The sequence below is a fragment of the Hyperolius riggenbachi genome, chromosome 3, assembly GCF_040937935.1.
Source record: "Hyperolius riggenbachi isolate aHypRig1 chromosome 3, aHypRig1.pri, whole genome shotgun sequence".
Taxonomy (NCBI): Eukaryota; Metazoa; Chordata; class Amphibia; order Anura; family Hyperoliidae; genus Hyperolius; species Hyperolius riggenbachi.
In genome coordinates, this window is record NC_090648.1 from 114,965,434 (window position 1) to 114,989,864 (window position 24,431).

At 42.8% G+C, this 24,431-nt stretch overlaps 1 long non-coding RNA gene across 1 annotated transcript in view; it reads right to left on the reverse strand.

The window, feature by feature from the left end:
* Positions 1-9,566: 9,566 nt before the first annotated feature.
* The window catches only part of LOC137561116 (uncharacterized), a 73,384-nt gene continuing 58,519 nt past the window's right edge, over positions 9,567-24,431 (reverse strand). The window contains exon 4 of the long non-coding RNA XR_011029874.1: positions 9,567-9,870. This is a non-coding gene — a long non-coding RNA (uncharacterized lncRNA). The remainder of the gene's footprint in view (positions 9,871-24,431) is intronic.

Here is a 24,431-nt window from a genome sequence, read left to right on the forward strand (position 1 = left end):
CCTGGTCCTGATGTTAATTGACAGCTTTTTTATTTTTTTTTCATTTTATGTCCACCAAACAATAAATTAGTGTTTCCCTTTAAAAAAACATGATGCTACATGCATCATTTACCCTGAAAACCTTTTTAAAGCTATTTAAAGGGCACTTCCGGTTTTTCTATCCGGATACCCGAATAGGTCGGGTACCCGCGGCTAATTTGGTCGGATATCCGAATTCACTCGGATATCCGCAAGGTTGGATCCGGATATCCGAATCGGATCCGGATATCCGGGTACCCGGATCCGGGCGGGTTTTAAAAAGTACTACCCGAGCAACCCTGAATACATAGATATAGCAATTATTTCTGATGCTGAAACAAAGATAACATAAAATTGGGCATCCTCGAAAACGTATTTTATTCTACTATTTTTTCCGATGTCTCTTTAAATATGGACTCTACAGAATTATAGGACAATTTAAGAAGAGCGAGTCCTCGACTTGTTGCATATACCGCCCTATCAGTCAGTCGCAGCTTGCCCTTGGTTCCTTGGTAATTCCTACTGTGCCACTGCCAGGCCCAGCACATTCAGTGACTACCTGTTCATGGTACCTCTGTGTGTGCCAGCTGCACATTTGTAATACCAATCTCTGCATACCTGTTCAGTGCACCTACTTATGTGACTGCACACAGTGTTATATACCAGTCACTGCACCTGTTCACGGTTCCTGTGTGTGTGACAGCTGCACATTTGTAATACCAATCACTGCATATCTGTTCAGTGCACCTACCTACTTGACCACAAGCAGTGTTATATTATATACCAGTCACTGCAACTGTTCACAGTGCCTGTGTGTGTGACAGCTGCACATTTGTAATACCAATCACTGCATACCTGTTCAGTGCACCTACCTACGTGACCGCAAGCAGTGTTATCGGAGTTAGCCAGATGTGTTTTACTGAGTTGGAGTCACAGGCGAAGGGTCACAACCGGAAGTCAAAACGGAGCAAGGGCTCACCAGGAACAGGCTCATCCAGAACTGTCAGAAGCAACAGCATTGTGGATGTGGGCAGAAGCACTTTTATAGAGAAATCTGGCGCCAAAGTGATGCGCATGCGTACAAACACATGCCAATCCTCCGCGCATGCATACGCCGTAACGCCCAGCACACACAAGCGTAAACGTATCCGCATGTGCCACTGACCTTGCGTACGCGTGCGCACTACACGGATGACCTGGAAGCGGCTGCCATTATGCAATAGAGCCGTGAGACTTGGGGCACATATGGCTATCATACTGGAGGGGGTACGTATTTATGGGATCACTTCTGGCAACCTATGCTGGGAAGGGGGGTACCTAATACTTGGCGCACATCTGGCTAACTATACTGCAGGGGATACCTACCTTATACTGGGGGTATATCTGTATATATCTAAACTGGGGAGAGACTGCTAATACTGAGGGTACATCTGGCAGCCTATACTGGTGGAGGGGGAGACCTACTGTATATTCTGGCATATAAGACTACCTTTTAACCCTTGAAAATCTTCTGAAAAGTCAGGGGTTGTCTTATACGCCAGGTGTTATTGATGCGGCGCAGGTGCACATGTGCGAGATCTGAGAGGCAGAGAAGGAGGTAAATAGGGTACAAGGGTGGGCCAGAAGGGTGAAAGAGGCGTGTTTTATGGGCACAGCGTGATCTATTCTTCCAAAGAGCTCTTATAAACAGGTAGACAAGGAGAGCTGACCAATCTGCATAGGGAGAGGGAGAGTTGACCAATGCATCCAGTCAATAGCCTATATACTGTTATATACTGGGTACCACATACCGTACAACACCAGTATCTGTTCATACATAGCACCAATATATGATTTTTTTTTTTTGGTGTGCATTGGAAGAGGGGTAGTCTTATACGGCGAGTATATCCCAAACTTTATATTTTAACTGGAAACGTTGGGGGATAGTCTTATATGACCAGTTGTCTTATACGCCGGAATATACGGGTACCTTAAAAACTGGGGCCACATCTGCTGCATACACTCATTATAATTAATGGACTGGAAGCCAGTTTTATGCAACACAATTTCACAAACTGCAACCTATTCAGGATAAAAGCAGCTCTCAAAATTCCAAAACGACATTCATAGCTTTTATCTATTCTGGCTTGTGTTTTGTGTTTATTGGCCCTTGACATGTGAGAGCCCTCTCAGTGGAGGAAACCAACTTTCTTTTTAATTGCACATGCCTTTAACATCAGGGTAACAATGAGCAGTACATTATGATCTTTGATGTTCTTGTATGAAGAGGTTAGCTGTTTTTTTTACACATTATATTCTAGAACACACTTCACCACAAGTATGGGAAGAACACTGTTTCACTGAAGATCACAGAACACATAGTAACATATCTCTTTGGTCTGTAGCGATAAGGGTCTGCTTCACTATGCTGAGAGAAGATACATATCCGTTTGGATAGCTTAGTAGATAGATAAGTAGACATTGTGACAAGAGCCATTAAGTGACACTAGAAGGTGACAGATTTTTTTATTTTACTGGTTCATTAGGAAGAACCTTTAGTATGGAATATTAATAATAACAATGATAATAATAATAATAATAAAAAAATGGTTCAGGTAAAATATAGTACAGTATTATGAAAACCTTTCAAAAATAGGAACTGTAACCCAGGATTGTACTTCATCCCAATCAGTAGCTGATATCCCCTTTCCCATGAGAAATCTTTACCATTACTTGAATAGATCATCAGGGGGGGTCTGTATGGCTGATATTGCAATAAAGCACCTACCACAGAGTGATGTCAGGACCTAGGTCCTGACAGTTTCCTGTTTGTGAGCCTTGTTGACCAATCTTACCAAATTCATGTAGTATGAGGGTTTAATTACCAATACCATTTGCTCACAGTATTCAATAAGTGTTGAGCCTCATACTACATGGAGGTGGAAAAATTGGTCAGTGATTGGTTAATCAAAATTTTAAAGTGTGTACCAAGATTAAGAGATTTTTAAAACTCTTTAATGATTTGCATTAAAACAGTCAAATGTGTCTTATTAATAATGGAATGATTTTGTCGAAGAGAGCATTGATGTCCATACTCTGACTTCCCATACTCTGAATTTGAAATCTAAGATACTCCCAATAAGTATTTCCTGGAAAATTAGACCCTTAAAATATAATTCATTTGTTAACCACTTCAGGATTCTGCGTACGCTTAACTACGCCCCTGAATCCTGAAGTGGATTGCATGGAAACGGCCGCTCGTATGAGCGGCCGTTCCATGTCAGTTCACGGAGGGTGAATGTAAACACGCGGGGAAGATCTTCCCCGGTGTTTACATATATACGGCGCTGCTGCGCAGCAGCGCCGTAGAGGAGATCGTCGATCCCCGGCCTCTGATTGGCCGGGGATTGCCGGCATCTGATAGGCTAAAGCCTATCCTATCCGGTGCAGGACGGCTTTCCGTCCTGCGCCGCACACAGGGGACGGGAGAGGGAGGGAAGGAGGCAGAGGGAGGACTAGTGCTGCGGAGGGGGGCTTTGAGGAGCCCCCCCGCTAGGCACAGCAGCGCGGCGGTGATCAGACCCCCCCAGCAGGACATCCCCCTAGTGGGGAAAAAAGGGGGGAAGTCTGATCGCCCTGCCTGATTTCTGATCTGCGCTGCGGGCTGAAGAGCCCCCGCAGCACAGATCAGCCAAACCACCCGGAATCCGGAAGTGGTTAAAGTCCTAACAAGGAATTTGAACAGTGCCAAAAATGTGTGAGGACCTCAGCCCTGTCTACAGGACCGCACTGCTTTAAAAGATCCTAAGAATAGCAATATGTTTGTATACCTTACTCTAGCCACAATTAGGAAAAAACAAACAAACAAACAACAACAACAAAAAAACAAACATCATGGTTTTCAGGAAGGAGTAATAGGGATGAAAGATGTTAGTATGAGTTTACAGATCCTGTGACCTTGGTATTGGAGGACAATCGGCATGTAGCTTAGGCAAATGTTTGCGTTACCTTTGCCATTCTGATTTTTCTATATAAACATCTTGATATGAGATTCTATTTCCTTGCTCTTGTAAAGCTGTCACTGCTGTAACACACATGTGGGGAATGAATCTCATCCATCACCCGGCAAGTTGAGTGACTTGCGTGGTGACTGATGCTGAAAATGAGGCATGGTCATGTGGGGAGGATGTGTCTCCTGCTAAATATAGATCAGATTTATAATGGCACAGAAAACAGGCTTTTCATCATTTTCATTATCATCATCCCCAGTAACAGGATGACTACCTGAGCTATGTCTACCGACTGACTGACCTTCAAGTGGTCCTAGCTTGGGATCAGTGTTGAGACTGCCATCTTTACCTCCTATTAAAGTATTACCATTGCTGGCATACATGCTCATTTTTTAGTCACACCTGGACCGAGTCTGCAGCAATGGCATCAGACTTGAGTCAGGTCACCTGACCTGCATAGTTTTTGTTAGTTAGTTATACAAAAAGTATGCAAAGCAAAGGGTCAGCTTGATAACCAGGCAAACGGTATACAGATGTCAGGCTCCATATTCTTCTTATCTCAAGATTCCACTAAGTTAGGAATAAACTTGTAATTTCTTATATTAGGATGAGACTTTTATGGCCTGCTGGCACACCGATGGCACTGGCAGTTGGCATGGGCTCTCCCAGGGTGTGGAGTCCAAGTGGTTATAGGTCTTGACCAGTAGGGATGTTTATTCGGATTCTGAAGAATTGAAATCTCTGCATTTCCAAATGGATATACACATTTCCAATCGAAATTGGAAAAGATGAAAAACAGAAATTGGAAAACAGAAATTGGAAATCAGAATTATGCAGAAATTCGATTTACTGCAACTCGGTAATTTTAGCCCAATAATGGAACTCGTAAGCACTGGACCAATCATAGAATGCAGAATTTTTCTGTAAAAGAACAGATAATTTTAGACCAATCACAAGACTGATTTTCCGAAAAACGGGATAACAGAAGTCGGAAAAAACAAAAATTAGAAAAACTGAAATTTGTATTTGTGGAAATCGGCATTTTGCCAGAATCGGATATGGGCATTTCCAACCATCCCTATTGACCAGAGCACTCTGCAAGGAATCATGGGCCGCTAACTAGTGAGCAATGGACTACTTTGTTGCTTATTAGCCAGCAGGTAACGGACTCTAGGATTTTCTCAACAGTAACAGAACAGCCAAGAAAGTCTGAAGCTACGGAAAAGGCGTGGACAAGTAGGGTGTCTAGATAGATTGCAAGGTCTAAGAACAGGCCAACGTTGGGGCAGGCAGCAATCAGTCATTGTCAGTATCTAGTCAGCGGTCAGGGCAGGATGCAAGCAGAGTCAAGGAACAGGCCATGTTTACAACAACGGCATAAAACTGGTTTAGGCACACCAAGATCAATAACAAGTAATATGGCAGCAAATAATGATGCCAAGACAGGTAACAGCCAACAGAGCTGCTTAGAAGAAGCAGCATTATGTGATGCTTGGTCGGTGCCTTTAATATTTGAATTTGACATGTCTTCCATGTGCCTATGATGTATACATATAAGTCTATGCATGCTTGGAATAATTAAAAGCAATCTGGGATCACACACATACATACAGACTCACATATTATGGCTGGCAGCACCGAGACGTGTTGTACTAATGAAAAGCTTTGTAAAAGAGACTTAAGGCCCATATGCAATTAACTTTTTCTCCTGAGTTTTCTCCTAGGTGATATTTTTAAATGCCTTTTAAGCCACGAGAAAGCAAGAAAATACTGAAAATAATATTGATATTACCTTTTAGCCTGATTTTCAGGAACATTTTCAGTTTAAAAGTGCTGAAAATGTATTTTAAATAGAAGATGAAAACTTGGGTGAAAAAGTTCATTGCATATGGGCCTTAGGAGTTTGAAATGGATCCCCTGAAAGCTAACTGTGTATATGTAAGCTTGAAAAGGGACAAAAGTGCCCTGAAACAGCAGCTGACCATCGTCTGATGCAACAGTAACTACACTCTATAGAAGTTCAGTGGATTATTAAAGTATCCTACAGACGCAGAAACAGAGGAACATGGACTGAGTCTTTGTCTTATTTGAATTTCATCTGTGGTACAAATGCAATGTGTTTGTATACCGGATTTCTGGAAAGACTACAAAGGTCCAGGCTTGGGTGGCTGCTGCCTGAGGGGATGTCTGGATATGGAAAAGGGGTTGTTACATATGGAAGAGGAGGCTGCAAATGGAAAAGGGAGGCTGCAAATTGAGAGAAACACATCTTAGAGGGGAGCTACTCCTCAGGGAAGCTGTACATGGAAGAGAGGGTTTCATATATATGGATATTACACATGGAAGGAGGGCTGCTGCACACGGAAGAGGTGTAACAGGAAATTTGGCCTGTGGGGTGAAATTAGTATAATTCCAGCCATGTGGACACCTCCAGTTGCAAATTATTTGTATTGCAGTTTGTCTACACAGACCCTAAAGCTGGGAATACACGTTAAGTTTTTTGCGGAGAATCGTTCCGATAGATGCCTCGATGATAAAATTCCGACATGTCCGATTCTCTGCTCGATTCTGTTCCGCTCAATTTCTCATAGAAGTGAATGGAAAAAAGATAAGAAAAATGAGCGGAAGATAAGAGCAGAGAATCGAATGGCTAATAGATTGCGCAGAGAATCGATCACGAAAAACGTAAGGTGTATTCCCAGCATAAATCTAAATTAGGCAAATATGTCATCGAGATTGCTCCTTCTGTGTGTACCTTAAATCATAGGAGTGGAGTCCCATCAATCTTATTATCCCTGCAGCAGACGAGACATTGCTAGATCGCCCTCCCGTCGTCAGAGGCTCCTGGCACAGGATGTATGCCGAGCATGCTTTAAACGGATGTGTACTGCAGAATTCACTTTACTTGCAGCCTATTAATATTGCGGCTGTACCATTGTTTTGACGTCTGTAATAGAAATACATAGGTGGTTAACCAAGCTTGAAAGATTGAGTTATGATTATTATTCTGAAAGGGAAGTCATAAATGGTAACGTCTGTACTGTGCGAGGGGAGAAATGAGTCTGCGGCTGCCCTGGGGTTACGCTATAATGCTGTACAGTTTTAAGAAAGTTAATATGGCTGAAATCTTTTATATAGCCTAATCTCATTCTGTAATTACAGGAGCAACTAAAAGAGAAATAAAATAACTACTTAGACAGCCTAAAAATGCCAGTTATTGTACTTACACTGAATAATCAATAAGAGTATATGACTTGTGGAACGTATGCTGTAAAAAAAAAAAAAAATAATAGCAACATAACTGACATTCAAAAATGGGAATGTTCATAGAGATCTATGGTTATAGCAGCAGAAGCATTATGTGTGTAGGTCTTGCTGCCATGCTTATTGTTCAGTCTCAGTAGTCTTTGAGTGACGCCTGTAATAAGCATGCAGCAGATGGAATCACAGTGATGGAACAGCACCTTATGTGCCTTCTTATCATGACCACAAGGAAGGATACAAAAAAAATAAGGCGCCCTAGTCTTTGACCGAATTGCAGCAGGCACTTTTTAGTGACCTGAGGAAGCGGGCTAGGACCCATGAAACGCATTGTCTAACGTGCACAAATAAATATATCTTTTTCCAATACTTATGGTTTGTTCTTCTGAGAAGGTAAGACGTAACATTCTTCAACTTCCAGTCATATACAATTAGGGCGCCTCCACCACGTTTTAGTATAGTCTATACCCCAAGGGGTCCTAGAACGAGGACCGTGGTGTCCTCAGAACTTATCCAGGAGAGCGACCAACCAGCATCTGCACCTACAGAACTGGGATACGGAGCGGGACGGTCATAATCTTGCAGGCTCTAATGGTGGTTGCAAGTTATTGCAACTCACCTTCGTGAGTATATTACTTACAATTGTACTTATTTCCCTTTATCCAACGATACTGCATCATTGGGCTCCTGGTCTCTGTCATCCCACAGATACTTGGAGGTTATGGGTAACGATCAAGTATCGACTTTTCTCCACAAGAAAGGGTGACTATGCTCATTATGCATTGGGATTAGTATTTTAAAGCGGAAAGCAGGTGCTGAGGGGGGTGGTCAATTTACCTACAAACAACCATTAAAGTAAACCTGAGAGAAATGGGAGTAAAGGTTTTTACTCAACTGGGACTTCCTCCAGCCCCCAGTAGTCCATCTGTTCCCTCTATGTCCATCTGGTCCCCTTTTTGGCCCTATGAGGATCATGTATCTTCTACATTGCGGCCCTGTTGCCAGAACCCTTCTGCACAAGTGCAGTTACAGTCTTAATGAACTGCACATATATGCAGAATGCTTCCAGACATGGAAGTATGATCGAATGATGTGCACAGCTCTGACCACAAATGTGCAGTAGTCCTTGACTGAGCCGAGTTGCATTCATTACAAGGCTGGTATTGACACAACTGAAGGGACCGAGAGGATGGTGAGGGAGAAGACACACTACAGGGGCCTGAAAGAAGCCCCAGGTAAGTAAAAATCCTTTTAACCATTTGTCTCAGGTACACTTTAACCCTCTGCATTTAAAACACTCCCAGAGTCCCAGCAAGTCATGACAAAAACTTGTATTTGATTGCAAAAATGGAGGATATTAGCTTTGAAATCGGATGGCATGCAATGACATTCTGTCCTGGACCCTTTAATCAGCAGTGAGGTTCCCTATGTGAAAAGGGTCTCTACACTACCTACACCAGTCAGCAAGCAAGTAAACACTTCAATGCTTATGAGCCTGGAAATCGTGTTGAGGCACTGTCAGGTTCTTACAGTTATAGGGAACACATGCATGGACAAAAATCAGTCTAAAATCTACAGGGAGCAACAAACTGCACTACTTACACCATTACATAAATGGGCTGTGCTGGCATAGTGGCAAGAGAGCTACAGCCTGCAGCCAGACCACCATGAGAGGATAGCTATGCTCATCCTGCTTTGAGAACAGGATTTTTAAGGGGAATGGGCAATTTACACACAAACAATTGTTAAAGTAAACCAGAGATGCCAAATTAAATGTATCAAGTGAGGAATGTGACACATTCTCTGACTGTGGAGAAGAAGCACGACACAAACAGAGAGTCAAAGCATGTCTGCCTTCAATACATAATGAATACAACTAGTTGTTAATAAAATGCAAAGTCAGCTCATAAAGCAAAAAATGTACTTTTGGGAACCTATAATTTGTAAATGAATAATAATACTTATGCACAAATGCAAATATGATAACCGTATGGCATACAAAAGTAGGAAAACATGTTTTTATTTAATATTATGTCAGGGTTTTAAACCGCTTTAAGTTGGCTACACACATAATCCAATGAAAAAATTCTCTAGTCTCTAGTGTTTCGATCTAACCGATAAGTTGTACGGAAACATTGAAAACAAAATATTTTTGGGGGAGAAATGTTCCATTTGTTTTCAATATAAATTGATCGGGAGTGGTGAAAAATTCTATTAGTTATTCAGAAAATTGAATGATGTAGGATAGTCAATTTCTTTTTATAGGTACAAGCATTTTTTATTTTGAGTTTCCGTTTCTTTTTAAAGTTGGGGAAAAATCAAACATAAGTGTTTGATGCACTGGTCAGGTTGTTAATTGGAAAAATTGAACATACCGTACTTCTCAAATCGAAAAAAAAAATAGATTAAAATATTGTATTGTGCTTGGCCACCTTAAATGCATGACTTCTTGTGCCACCTGGGATGATCATGGAACTCCAGGACATTCTTTACAAAGAATACACACTTTCCCCTTACTGCAGCGATGGTCCTCCTCAAACTTTGAAGTGACTTGTCCACGCTTTCTTCAGCTCTGGGGACCAAGAGCTATCAGCATCAGGCTCTGGTGGAATATAAAGGATTTAATTGCTATGCACAAGTAAAATAACTTCTAATAATATGCAATTCTTCTCTCTCACATGGAAATGTGAGCTGTGGGTAACAGACCACTGCTGACAAAGTAACAAAATCAAATGAGAATAAATGAAAAGGTGGATCAGAACTTACTGCTAAAGTCACCTTTCAAAAACAAGACTGTGTTTGAAGTGGCAAGGCTGGTTTTGCGCTTTTACGAGACCTTATCGGCATTGCTTATCTTTTCAGTAAATGTCTTCTGACGCTTCTGCATGGTGGTCTGAAGAATAATCTCTCAGGGTCATGGGGAGAGATTAATAATTAGGGCTTTCTCCCTTGGTTTCAACACCTGAAACTTTTCCTTTCCTCTTTTTGTTACAAAAAAAGCGTAGGGAAAAAAAAAGTCTTTTCAAGCCATTGATGCTACACAGTACCTCTAGACCTTTCTCTCAGTTATATGGAGTCCATGAATGAAAAGGCTTCATTCTCAGCAGCAGACAGCATCTTGCTTTAGAAAAGGGGCTAAGCTGCACTAATGGAATATGTGAAGATATCTATTTAAAAAGGTTGGCGTTCCATGGTTTACAGTCGAACAGACACACACCGAAAATGACACAAAGGAGAAATAGAGGTCAAGGCTGGACAACAAGACTTTCAAGCACAAAAGATCCAGCTGTCTAATTTTTCTGATAACAGAATATTGCATGAAAATGGCTGGCATTTCCATGAAATACAGTTATGCTATTATTATCATTAATATGTAATGTAGGATGGATGCCATTGTTTTACTTTGGCTGCGTGGAAACAAGAATAGACTGGAACCTACTTTTTGAATGCAGTTTTTTATACGTTTATTTAATTGAAGTTTGCTTTAAATACATTTTTTTATTAATTCTGTTTATTTATTTTTTTTAAATGGTACATTTGAACAATGAAAATGAAAATACTTGCTGCATTAATTCATAGGTATCATCAAACTACAGGTACCTGCTCACTCCTAATGCTTCTAATGCTCAGTTCTAATGCTCTCCTCTTTAGGCTGGCCACTGTAGTAAGGTTGGGTTTCACATGCATGTAGTTATGTACAACATAAACAATCAGTTACTTTAGGAGATCTCCTTCCAAAAGCAATTCGCCAAACTGACCAGGGAGACTAATCACAGAGGCTCTAATCCTTCTAATCATCAAAAATAGCAGTAAAAATAAAATGGATTTGGCTTTAATGGCAAGACTTTTTCTCCTTGCAGACTCAAAGGACAGCCATCTGAGTGCGCTCAGTAGGCAGTAGCAGTGTTAGGGAGTCTTGTCCAAGGTCTCCTTACTGAATAGATGCTGGCTTACTGAACAGGAAGAACAGAGATTTGAACTCTGGTCTCAGAGGCACAGTTCGTAATCAATGCACTATTCAGCTATCCAGATCTAACAAAAGGTAGAGTTATGCTAAAGGATGCAATATCAAGAGTTGCTATTATTATTCATTTATATAGCATTGGCATCTTCGCTTCACAAAGTACCTAGTCATGTCACTTACTTTCCCTCAAAGGTGCTCACAATCTTATCTCGCTTATTAGTGTGTTTTTAGGATGTTGGAGGAAACTAGAGTACACTTGATGAAACCTATGTAAACACAGAGAAAACATGGAAACTACTACACCACTGTACCACTCTTTGGGGGATTTTATATTTCATGAAGCTAATAACATCTGATGGACAAAAATATATAAAACTATAAATATTACATTTTATACATTTTTAGCATCTTGGCTAATGAATCTTCATGGAGTTCTCCTTCACAGGGAATATACAGGCCCAGCTCACCCATGACGCCAAGTGAGGCGTCTTCCTTAAGCGGCGGAAGTATGGAGGCGGCGCCAGGCAGGAACAGGAAGTATGCCTGGCCTGCAGCCACCCAGCTTACAGCTGCCCACCTGGCCTTGGGCCCACCATGAACTGGAGGGGGTAGCAGCCAGGAAGGGAAGTCAGCGGGCACAGCAGTGGGAAGTGGGGGGTCGGACCCCCCTCCCTCACCTTGGTTTCCCTCATCTGCTCTCCCCCTCCAGCCATTAGTGCAGCATGAGGGTGTGTCAGGCAGTGGGCGGGGAAGGAATAACTCACCTGCTTCTGCATTCCAGGTGCTGCTTTCCACCGCTTGTCATTTCCTGCAATACCGCCCTCCCGCAAGTACAGTGGGCAGCATTGCAGGAAGTGATGAGTGGTGAAATGCAGTGCCTGGAACACGGAAGGAGTTGAGTCATTCCTTCCCCGCCGGCTACCTATCCGCCTGTATACTACCTATACTATGCTGTGCGATTGTTCCAAATGGGGGGGTGGGGTGGTGGGTGCATCCTTATAAGTTTGCCCCAGGCAGCAAAAAGTCTAGAATCGGCCCTAGGAATATATATTGATTTCTTTTTTTTATTTTGTTTAATTTATTTATTAGGTTTTGCACAAAATAAATTTTGTGCTAAGGTCAAGGTCAAGTCTACAAATTTTTCTTTTATGCACTTTTATACAACAAATGATAGTTATTTACAGCGATGGCAAAGAAACTCTCTTGCGCAAAAGGTGGATCAGCGCAACACCAGGCCGCCTCCGAATGGCCTCCAATCAGTGATGCGCTGAGCCCCCCAGGAACTACAAACGCACCTTGAACCCAAACAGAAGCTCTGCATATACACCAAAAGCATGGCTGTTAAGTGGGAGTAGCTGACCAAAAACGAATTAAATTAGTACATAGCAAGGAAATGAGCAGCGCTACTTAAAAACAGACTAGTGCCTACCTGCAAAAGAGTGCAAGCCCCACTTGTGGGGTCGAATACACACCGAGCATACACATGACCTGTCTACCACTGGAGGATGTTGGTTCCCTGTAACAGCTTGCATGCAACCTATTAAGTACTCGTCCCTCCCACTGCGAAGAAGTCAATCCTCCATGGTTGGAGGCCATTCGGAGGCGGCCTGGTGTTGCGCTGATCCACCTTTTGCGCAATTTTCGATTTTTCAATTTTACTTGGTAGCGCACCCAGGATATGCATATACATAGGTTAGGATTTAGTTAGTGTTAGGCCCCTCCCATGGAGGATTGACTTCTTCGCAGTGGGAGGGACGAGTACTAAATAGGTTGCATGCAAGCTGTTACAGGAAACCAACATCCTCCAGTGGTAGACAGGTCATGTGTATGCTCGGTGTGTATTCGACCCCACAAGTGGGGCTTGCACTCTTTTGCAGGTAGGCAGTAGGCACTAGTCTGTTTTTAAGTAGCACTGCTCATTTCCTTGCTATGTACTAAAGAAACTCTCTTGTAAGGAATTTCCCTATTTAAAAATGTTGTAATTAATTAAAAAAGTAATAAAGAACCCCTTGTTTCCTATACCACTGGGCTAATTTATTCATGGATTTTGAGTAACTACTGCACAGGTGCAAAACACTCCTGGCCGCACATGCCTGACAAAGTGCGACTTGACCAGAGCACCGGGCCTTCCAGCAGGAAACAGGAGTGGTCTGGAGAGACAGTGAGGGATCAAGTGGACTCACGGGGGTTGGAGGAAGCCCCAGATGAGTATAAAACCTAAAACCTCTTTCATTTCAGGTGCACTTTAAAACTACTTTTTGATATTCATCATTCCTTAAACAATCGTACATGAAATTGTATACATTTGTTTTGGCACATATTAGATAGTCCATAACTGGCTACAATTGTCAAGGGCTAAGGCCAACTTTCAAGAGAGAAAATACAAAAACTATGCCCTGGGGGGATAGTCGATAGGTCAGCTGCGTATTTAGATAAGGGATCCCTTCAACCCTTAATCCAACAAATTTTCAAATAAATAAATAATTCTAAAACGCGCTTAATTGGTACTAAAGAATTTGATCCACTTTATTCTTAAAAGCAATTTGTGAATACCTCAAAAACTCAAACTACTCATTCATCCACACATGTCACTCATACAACTGGTGTGAAGGGCCCTTCAATATTCTCGTTATCATGTATATCCCCAAAATTGATCATAAAAATCATTAAAATTCTACAAAAAATGACAGGAGAAATTCCTCCAACAAGAGAAAGCACCACGTCCCTCTTATATCCACAGTTCCTTGATATCGATATTTGTTTGTGCTAATTAGCATATAGTTCCTCAATGCTTGTCAGCAATGATATATCAAAGTGCATATGTTTAAGCTTTCAAACTCACGGTTCCCATGCATCAATATTCCCACAGGTTGTCTCCACAGGTGGCTTTAAATTTACTCCTCACTCCACAGGTGATTACCCTTGCAACTTCAGGGGTGGTGTTGCTGTTAGAATTTTGAAACCTTCTGAAACCTTTCAAAATTCTAACAGCAAGCTGCATAGATGTGAACTGGGATAATCTGTGTGCGCAGCGGATGTCCGTGAACAAAGTTCCAGACATCTATGTGAGGTGACCTCACCAAATAGCTATCGTGAGTAGGAACCCGCTGGGCGGAAGTACGGTGAGCGGCTCTCTGAATCTGGCAACCGGAAGTGATGCAGGCTGCATGGAGACGCCAGCGGGATAGTAACGCTCGGACTGTTTGCCGATACACCACCCCTGAAGTTGCAAGGGTAATCACCTGTGGGATGAGGAGTAAATTTAAAGCCACCTGTGGAGACAACCTGTGGGAATATTGATGCAGGGGAACCGTGAGTTTGAAAGCTTAAAGGGATACTTAAGTCAAAATTAAAAAATGACTTTTACTCGCCTGGGGTATCCCTCAGCCCCCTGAAGCTGTATGGTCGCCTTGCAGCCTGGCTCCGATCCTCCTGTCCCCGCCGGCGGCTACTTCCGGGTTCGGCAACAGCTGCCGACAGGCTGGGAACGCGAGTGATTCTCCGCGTTCCCAGCCGCTATATCACCCTCTATGCTGCTATAGCGTATATGTTATACGCTATAGCAGCATAGAGGGTGATATAGCGGCTGGGAACGCAGAGAATCACTCACGCTCCCAGCCTGTCGGCGGCTGTCGCCGAACCCGGAAGTAGCCGCCGGCGGGGACAGGAGGATCGGATCGAGGCTGCAAGGCCACCATACAGCTTCAGGGGGCTGAGGGATACCCCAGGTGAGTAAAAGTCATTTTTTTAATTTTGACTTAAGTATCCCTTTAAACATATGCACTTTGATATACCATTGCTGACAAGCATTGAGGAACTATATGCTAATTAGCACAAACAAATATCGATATCAAGGAACTGTGGATATAAGAGGGACGTGGTGCTTTCTTTTGTTGGAGGAATTTCTCCTGTCATTTTTTGTAGAATTTTAATGATTTTTATGATCAATTTTGGGGATATACATGATAACGAGAATATTGAAGGGCCATTCACAACAGTTGTATGAGTGACATGTGTGGATGAAAGTAGTTGGAGTGTTTGAGGTATTCACAAATTGCTTTTAAGAATAAAGTGGATCAAATTCTTTAGTACCAACTTTCAAGAGAGTAGAAATAAGGTGGGAGAGACATTGATCTCTTAAAAATTAAGATTTGAAACAAACTGAAAAAAAAAATCAAAACTCAATGGCTGGTCTCACCACAAGTCCCACCATCAAGCTTCAATTTGGTCCCTTTGTCCACATCTGTTCTATGTATTCACTATTGGATCTTGCCGGTCCAGCTTATTACCAGATAAATCTCTATACACCACAATAATTTGCCAAACATCCCAAACAACTATCTTACAAGCAGTTGGCTTATTCTAGGTAAAACAACTGATCAACAACTGATGAACCTATTGGACAGAAGAACACAGCCCAAACTTTTCTTGCACAGGGCCAACACAGTTATCCTATGACAAAGTGGTTTTCCTGCAAAATTTGTGTCAGCTGCATGTGCAAGTCTTTCTTCGTATCAACCTTATAGTGCATTAATACAATAGTCCTACACTGCTATACCATGTAAGTAATATTCTTAAAGGACAACTGAAGTGAGAGGGATATGAAGGCTGCCATATTTATTTCCTTTTAAGCAATACCAGTTGCCTGGCTGCCCTGCTGAGCCTCTGCCTTTAATACTTTAAACCATAAACCCTGAACAAGCATGCAGCAGATCAGCTGTTTCTGACTGTATTGTCAGATCTGACAAGATTATCTGCATGCTAATTTCGGGTGTGATTTAGTCACTACTACAGCCAAATAGATCAGGAGGCACTGCCCAGGCAACTGGCATTGTTTAAAAGGAAATAAGTATGGCAGCCTCCATTTACCTCTCACTTCAGTTGCCCTTTAATTTATAAAAGATAAATGATTTTTCAAATTATTCCTACATTTTTAAAACTAGATAAAGATGAGTCCGGCACCATCCTCTTTATGCTCTTTTTATCTTTATTATCAGATCACTGACATCTCCAATACAACGTTTCGGAGGGCAAACCTCCTTTGTCAAGTAACAGCCAGTATCTGAAAAACAGTTTCACCAATATTTCTTATATACCTCCTTATTCCCAAACTGACCAATCAGTGCAGTGTGCCGCTCTATGGCGACCAATCCCCTTGCGTCCGCCTAGCGGACCTGATGGGGAACTTCTATTTAGCATACTAGCGCTGTGCCTACCAATCAAAAAGCAGGGGGAGCGGCTATGACGCACAGGGCGAGGACGGACTCAGACCGCCGCCACGTGCAGGCGCCGACCAATGGGGGATCAGCCAGAAGTGACATCATGTCAGGCTCCGCCCGGCTAACGAGCGGACCTGACAGACGACTGATTCCCAGAGGACGGAACTCTCCGCCCTCTAGTCGCGCCGCATCACAGTGCAGCGAGGTGGATGCGTCATCATCCACCCGCCCACTGTAACTAGGCGACGAAGAGGACGCCTCCGCCCGGCGTCAATGCGCTCCCATATAAACATACCTATAACACAATGTGATGACCATATCTAAATGCAAAAGCATATTTGTATCGATCATACTCATCTACTCCTTGTCTTTTCTTAGAAACCTTTCTTAAAGGGCACCATACGCAGCAACCAGATATCTACAAAAACAGAAACAGTAATATAAATTTAGATAAATGGATCTAAATTTATATTACTGTTTCTGTTTTTGTAGATATCTGGTTGCTGCGTATGGTGCCCTTTAAGAAAGGTTTCTAAGAAAAGACAAGGAGTAGATGAGTATGATCGATACAAATATGCTTTTGCATTTAGATATGGTCATCACATTGTGTTATAGGTATGTTTATATGGGAGCGCATTGACGCCGGGCGGAGGCGTCCTCTTCGTCGCCTAGTTACAGTGGGCGGGTGGATGATGACGCATCCACCTCGCTGCACTGTGATGCGGCGCGACTAGAGGGCGGAGAGTTCCGTCCTCTGGGAATCAGTCGTCTGTCAGGTCCGCTCGTTAGCCGGGCGGAGCCTGACATGATGTCACTTCTGGCTGATCCCCCATTGGTCGGCGCCTGCACGTGGCGGCGGTCTGAGTCCGTCCTCGCCCTGTGCGTCATAGCCGCTCCCCCTGCTTTTTGATTGGTAGGCACAGCGCTAGTATGCTAAATAGAAGTTCCCCATCAGGTCCGCTAGGCGGACGCAAGGGGATTGGTCGCCATAGAGCGGCACACTGCACTGATTGGTCAGTTTGGGAATAAGGAGGTATATAAGAAATATTGGTGAAACTGTTTTTCAGATACTGGCTGTTACTTGACAAAGGAGGTTTGCCCTCCGAAACGTTGTATTGGAGATGTCAGTGATCTGATAATAAAGATAAAAAGAGCATAAAGAGGATGGTGCCGGACTCATCTTTATCTATATGAGATTGGATTTGTTGGCTGTCAACTCCTGATCCAGGCACATCCCACTGCGACCATCAGCTGGAAGTGCGGACTACCTTCACTGCTTATTTTGATTCAGCTATAGGACTGCACCCAGCCATCATGACCACGCCTTCAATTGATGAGCATATTTTTTCCTATACACCGGAGGATACTGCCAGAATCGTTGCCAAAGTTACATCAGAAGTGGCGTTTCTAAACACGGTAGATGAAAAAGCCATTGCTAAACAACTGGAAAAATTGTTAAAAACACGCACTTCACTTGAACTGCATGCCTCTACATTGGCAGAATATGTTAAGGTGGGAAGGATACCCCGTGGAATACGGTCCCACGTCAGTCCATTGATGTTCCCAAATGATGTTAATTTTTGTCTCACTTGGACTAAGATTTGGAACAAGGCCTCGTTCGATTCAATGACCTTGACCATCGATCGGATTATGGAGGAAATACCGAAATTAGAGGCACAAATAGCGGAGTCCAAACGGAAACTTATGGACAACATGAGCATTGATGAATGTGGGAAATTTACTGTAGAAATGGATAATAAGATAGAATCACATAAAAAACAATTGCAAATCATCAAGAGAGACAAATTCCAAAGAGATGCTATGGACTACACATCTGGATATATATATCCATGGCAAAAACCGATGACTAGACGTAGGAAACCATCACGACCTAAGCCCTCTGGGGGACAAGGGGGCCCACCATCAGAAGGTTCATCTGATTTTTTGATATCCAATTCCCAATCATCTTCAGACCCTCCAGGAAGCGCAGACGAACGCGCAGAGGGGGCAGGCGGCATAAATATCAAAAATCGATTGAGGCAACGACCACGGCAGCAGAAAACAATACCGAAGAACACATAACAGAGACCATAGTAGTAAATATTTCTACAGTAGATTTGACGCCGGCACAGCAGTCTCTGTTGGAGAAAGGACTCTCCTTTGCCCCTACAGCATGGCCTCAACTTGTTGACCTTGATATAGACCTCCAGAGGTTTTACCGATCAATACGGTTGAAATATTATTTTAGTGCACCCCAGGTTAACTTATTTGGACAGTCTCAGGCTATAGATGAAGAAATATTATCCTTACAGGGTACTCCATTGAGAACTAAGAGTAGATTCAACCCACCCTCTTGTCAAATTATCGACCAGTTCATGGAAAAAACGAATAAGCAGATTGAGGCTATGCTTCGGACTGTGTCAATGGACAGAACTGTCTTTATCAAACACAACCTCACCATACATGAGAGACGAGCAATACAAGAACTTGCCAATAACTCGGCAATCACTATTAAACAAGCCGATAAAGGCGGGGCAGTAGTGATTATGGACACTATGGAATATAAAAATGAGATATATAGGTTATTGGCAGATACATCTACTTATGCTAGATTGGACCAGGATCCAACTATAGAATATCAGACGAGGATTGAGTCTATGCTGAAAAGGGCAGTAGCAGAGGGAATAATAGATGATAAATTAATGGAATATCTTATTCAACGACACCCGATTGTTCCGGTTTTTTATATCTGTCCCAAGATACATAAGAGTCTGTCCCGGCCACCGGGTCGTCCCATTGTGGCCGGGATAGACTCTATTTTCTCACCTATAGCTAGATATTTAGATGTAGTACTTAGACCATTTGTGATAGCTGGTAAATCATATTTGAGAGATACTATGATGTTTATTGAGACCATTAGGAAGTTACCTGAGATTCCTGAGGGTGCACTATTGGTCACCATGGACGTTGAGAGCCTCTACACCTCCATCCCACACGATGGAGGTGTGGAGGCGGTCGAGTCCATCTTGACATGTGCTTCTGACTTTAGTCAGACTCAGGTCAAATTTTTGTGCAATCTATTACAGATGTTGTTGACATGTAATTATTTTCTCGTTGAGGACCAATTCTTTTTACAACTGAGGGGTACAGCAATGGGCTCGAATGTGGCCCCCTCCTACGCTAACATCTTCATGAATTCTTATGAGGAGACATTTGTTTATACTAATGATATATTTACACAAAATGCCATGTGTTGGCTACGATTCATAGACGATGTCTTCTGCGTTTGGAGGGGGTCACATTCGAGCCTACAACAATTTGTTGATATTTTACATTTACAATGTCCAGCGATACGCTTAACTATCCATAGTGATACGCAGAGTGTGAGCTTCCTTGACACAACGGTAGGTGTCTTTGGTGGTAGGCTAGGCACAGACCTTTATATTAAGCCTACAGACACTAATTCTACGTTGTGTTACGGGAGCTTTCACCCACTGGCTACTAAACGTTCAATCCCTATGAGTCAATTTCAGAGGGTGACAAGGATAGTGGATGATGATGATGTTAGGGAAGTTAGATTAAATGAAATGCAGGATAAGTTTAGGAGAAGACAATATCCACAGGGACTGCTTACGAAGGCTAGAGAGAAAATTAAGTTATCAGTTAATAGACAGGGACGACATGGATTGGGTTGTCACGGAAGAATTCCTTTTGTGAGCCAATACAATGTATATAGTGATAAGATTGCGGGCATCATACGCAGCAACTGGAATCTATTAAGGACAGCATTTCCTCATATTGAGGAGTTTCAAAATTTACCTCTCATGTCATACAAACGGGCTCCCACGTTAAGGGATAAATTAGTTCGGGCGGACATGGGTACTCAGAAGCGGGGGGTGACTTGGTCGACCCGACCCAATGGCACCTACCCATGCCTTAATTGTGTACACTGTCATAGTGTTATTAAGGGGAGTTATATCTGTCATCCACATTTGGGGACAAGATATAATATTAGAGGCCAATTTGATTGCAACTCACGTTATGTGGTTTATGCACTTAAATGCCCATGTGGGCTTCTATACATAGGACAGACTTCACAACCTATGAAAGTAAGATTGTCAGCCCATAAAAGCACTATTCGAAATAATACAGCAGAATTATCGATACCTAATCATTTTACAGAAGCAAGACATTCAGTCAATCAGTTGCGTTTCCAAATTCTAGAACAGGTCCAGCCTTTGAGACGGGGTGGAGATAGGATTAAAAAATTATTATATAGAGAAGCAGTTTGGATACGCAGACTTGATACTTTAGAACCTAGAGGTATGAATAGAGATTATGATATGATTCCATTTATCTAAATTTATATTACTGTTTCTGTTTTTGTAGATATCTGGTTGCTGCGTATGGTGCCCTTTAAGAAAGGTTTCTAAGAAAAGACAAGGAGTAGATGAGTATGATCGATACAAATATGCTTTTGCATTTAGATATGGTCATCACATTGTGTTATAGGTATGTTTATATGGGAGCGCATTGACGCCGGGCGGAGGCGTCCTCTTCGTCGCCTAGTTACAGTGGGCGGGTGGATGATGACGCATCCACCTCGCTGCACTGTGATGCGGCGCGACTAGAGGGCGGAGAGTTCCGTCCTCTGGGAATCAGTCGTCTGTCAGGTCCGCTCGTTAGCCGGGCGGAGCCTGACATGATGTCACTTCTGGCTGATCCCCCATTGGTCGGCGCCTGCACGTGGCGGCGGTCTGAGTCCGTCCTCGCCCTGTGCGTCATAGCCGCTCCCCCTGCTTTTTGATTGGTAGGCACAGCGCTAGTATGCTAAATAGAAGTTCCCCATCAGGTCCGCTAGGCGGACGCAAGGGGATTGGTCGCCATAGAGCGGCACACTGCACTGATTGGTCAGTTTGGGAATAAGGAGGTATATAAGAAATATTGGTGAAACTGTTTTTCAGATACTGGCTGTTACTTGACAAAGGAGGTTTGCCCTCCGAAACGTTGTATTGGAGATGTCAGTGATCTGATAATAAAGATAAAAAGAGCATAAAGAGGATGGTGCCGGACTCATCTTTATCTATATGAGATTGGATTTGTTGGCTGTCAACTCCTGATCCAGGCACATCCCACTGCGACCATCAGCTGGAAGTGCGGACTACCTTCACTGCTTACATTTTTAAAACTGGAATGGGGGAGAGTGAGGCGCCATCTTCACAACTGCAAGTAATACAGATGTTCTAATCTTAAATATTAATTTGCATAAGCAGTTACATAATCCTGCATGACCTCAGAAATATTTGCATTTGATTGATCATCCCTGGTCACCAAATCCATAATTTGAAAAGCTTCATTTAAGGCCTCGTTCACATCATACGCGCTTCTGTGCGGATATGGAAGTGCGTATGATGTGCTGTAACGCAGGAACGGCAGAAGGGCATAGACAGCCCTTCTACCGTTCACATCTACTGCGCTGCGCAGCAGTACGATGCGCTGGGAAGCGCTTGCGTACTGCTGTCTGCATTTTGCCCGCACCACAGAGCTGATCCCATCACTGTCAATGGATGGGATCAGCAGCGCAGCAGGCAGCGGCGCAGATGGCGTGCGATCGGATGCGTTGTGGTCCGATCGCACAGCCATCTGCGTTGGCTAGATGTGAACGAGCCCTTATTTAAAAAAATAAATAAATAAATAAAAAAACACACATCAGTGAAACCAGCATTTGGTACAAAAAAAACATTTGGTAATAATAATAATTATAATATTTGAAAAATAAATAATACAAAGAAGGTAAACACCTCCTCATTCACAGTTATTCACACAATAAGAGCCAATGTTACTGTGTTTGCACAATGAAGTGATGAAACTAGGTATTTACCTTGATATGGTTTTTACACTGATTGCTATTACGCGATTTAACAGGCTTTGCAGTCTGTACTTTTATTAATTATGATGAATAAATGCTGATTACTAATTAAATCAGTTTTATTAAGATGTGCTTGTCAAATCAGTCAGGCTTTATGGAAGAAGTGAAAACAGGCATGAAATACAGCAAGTGTGGACTGATATGCATAATGAACGATCAATAATGTTATCTTGCTAAAGTTTTACTTCCCATTTTATGAATATTAGATCATTAAATGTGTTCCGTCAGATTTTTAAGGATGGAGCTCTAAGACACTCTACCCATTTAAAGTGATACTCCACTTTAATCAGGTGAGAAAGTTATTTTAGAAGAACGCATTGCAGGGATTTTGGAAAATGTTACTAGTCTCTTTCCCAGATCTATATAGTATATGCACAGCACAATATACAAATATACACCTGCCCCATGTTACAACCAGGACTAAAGGATATAATGTCCAAAGTGAACCAGTTCTCCAATGCCAGTGTCAGACAACAAAAGGAAGAGGAAAGGTAGGCGCCAGAGCAGCTCTCTCAGTGGTGGGATTTGACAGGTGTCTGCATCAAAAAAAGGAGAGAGAAGAGTGCTTTTTTGGTGCAATACCTTTAATTCATTTTGCAAATTGCAAAAGAAATGCCCACATCTCACATGCCCTTTATTTTCCTCTAGATTGTAAGCCTTTGGCAGGGCCCTCCCTCCTTGTGTATCATACTTGATAGTGCTCTCTACTCACAGATTAGTGTGAACTTGTATTATTGGGACTACTACTCCAGTGTATGATCTGGAATTGTATATCTTATTGCTTATTACATGTATTGTGTTGTCGGTCTGTAATCCTTTGTATTGTACAACGCTGCATAATATGTTTGCACTATTTAAATCCATGAAATAATGATAATGCCCAATGTTCCACTCCTGAGTCCTTGGATATCAACCGTGGCCAGCAAGGGACATCATTAAGAGTATGTGGTAAGATTGGAGTCCAGGCAAGTTCCCTGTGCCAAGTTATAATGACAACATGTATTAACACACCGGTGTGTCTTTGTCAAGTCAGGTGTAGAGATGGCCCGAACTGTTCACCGGCGAACGGTTCCCGGCGAACTTCAGGGGTTCGCGATTGCAAGAGAACCGCAAACTTTTTCAGAAGTTTGGTTCGCCCCCATAGTGCATCATGAGGGTCAACTTTGACCCTCTGCATCACAGTCAGCAGGCACATTGTAGCCAATTAGCCTCCTGGAGCCCCCCCCCCTCTTATAAAAGGCAGGCAGTGTCAGGCTTTTCACTTACTCGTGTGCCTGCAGTAATTAGTAAAGGAATAGCTGCTGCAGACTCTCATAGGGAAAGCTTAGTTATGCTCTTGTAGGCTTGTTAGCTTGCTACTTGCTGATTTTTATTGCTAAAAAAGCACCCCTCAACAGCTCTTTTGAGAGCTAATCTTGTCCTTGTGATCTATTTTTTTTCTGTGTGTCCCACTGACACTTGTGTTGCATAGACAGCCTTGCTAATTCCTACTGTGTGTGCCACTGCCAGGCCAAACACATTCAGTGACTACTACCTGTGTGTGTGTGACAGGTGCACATTGTAATACCCACTGCATATACCTACCTCTTGTTCACTGTGCACCCACCCACCTACGTGAGCGCACACAGTGTTACTGTGCCTGTCCGGTACCTGTCTGTGTGTGAGAGGTGCACATTTTAATACCCACTGCATATACCTACCTGTTGTTCACTGTGCACCCACCCACCTATGTGAGCGTACGCAGTGTCACTGTGCCTGTCCGTTACCTGTCTGTGTGTGACAGGTGCACATTGTAATACCCATCACTGTATATACCTACTACTACCTGTTGTTCACTTCAGTGCACCCACCCACGTGAGTGCACTCAGTGTGATATACCACTCCATGCATAGCTGTTAACTGCACCTGTGTGACTGCACATTGTATTACTCAAGTCAGTGCATACCTTTCACTTTATGCCCCCCGATATGGACAAAACGGACAAAACAGGTAGAGGCAGAGGCAGAGGCAGAGGAAGGCCACCCGGCAGGTCTGTGCGAGGTCGTGGTGAT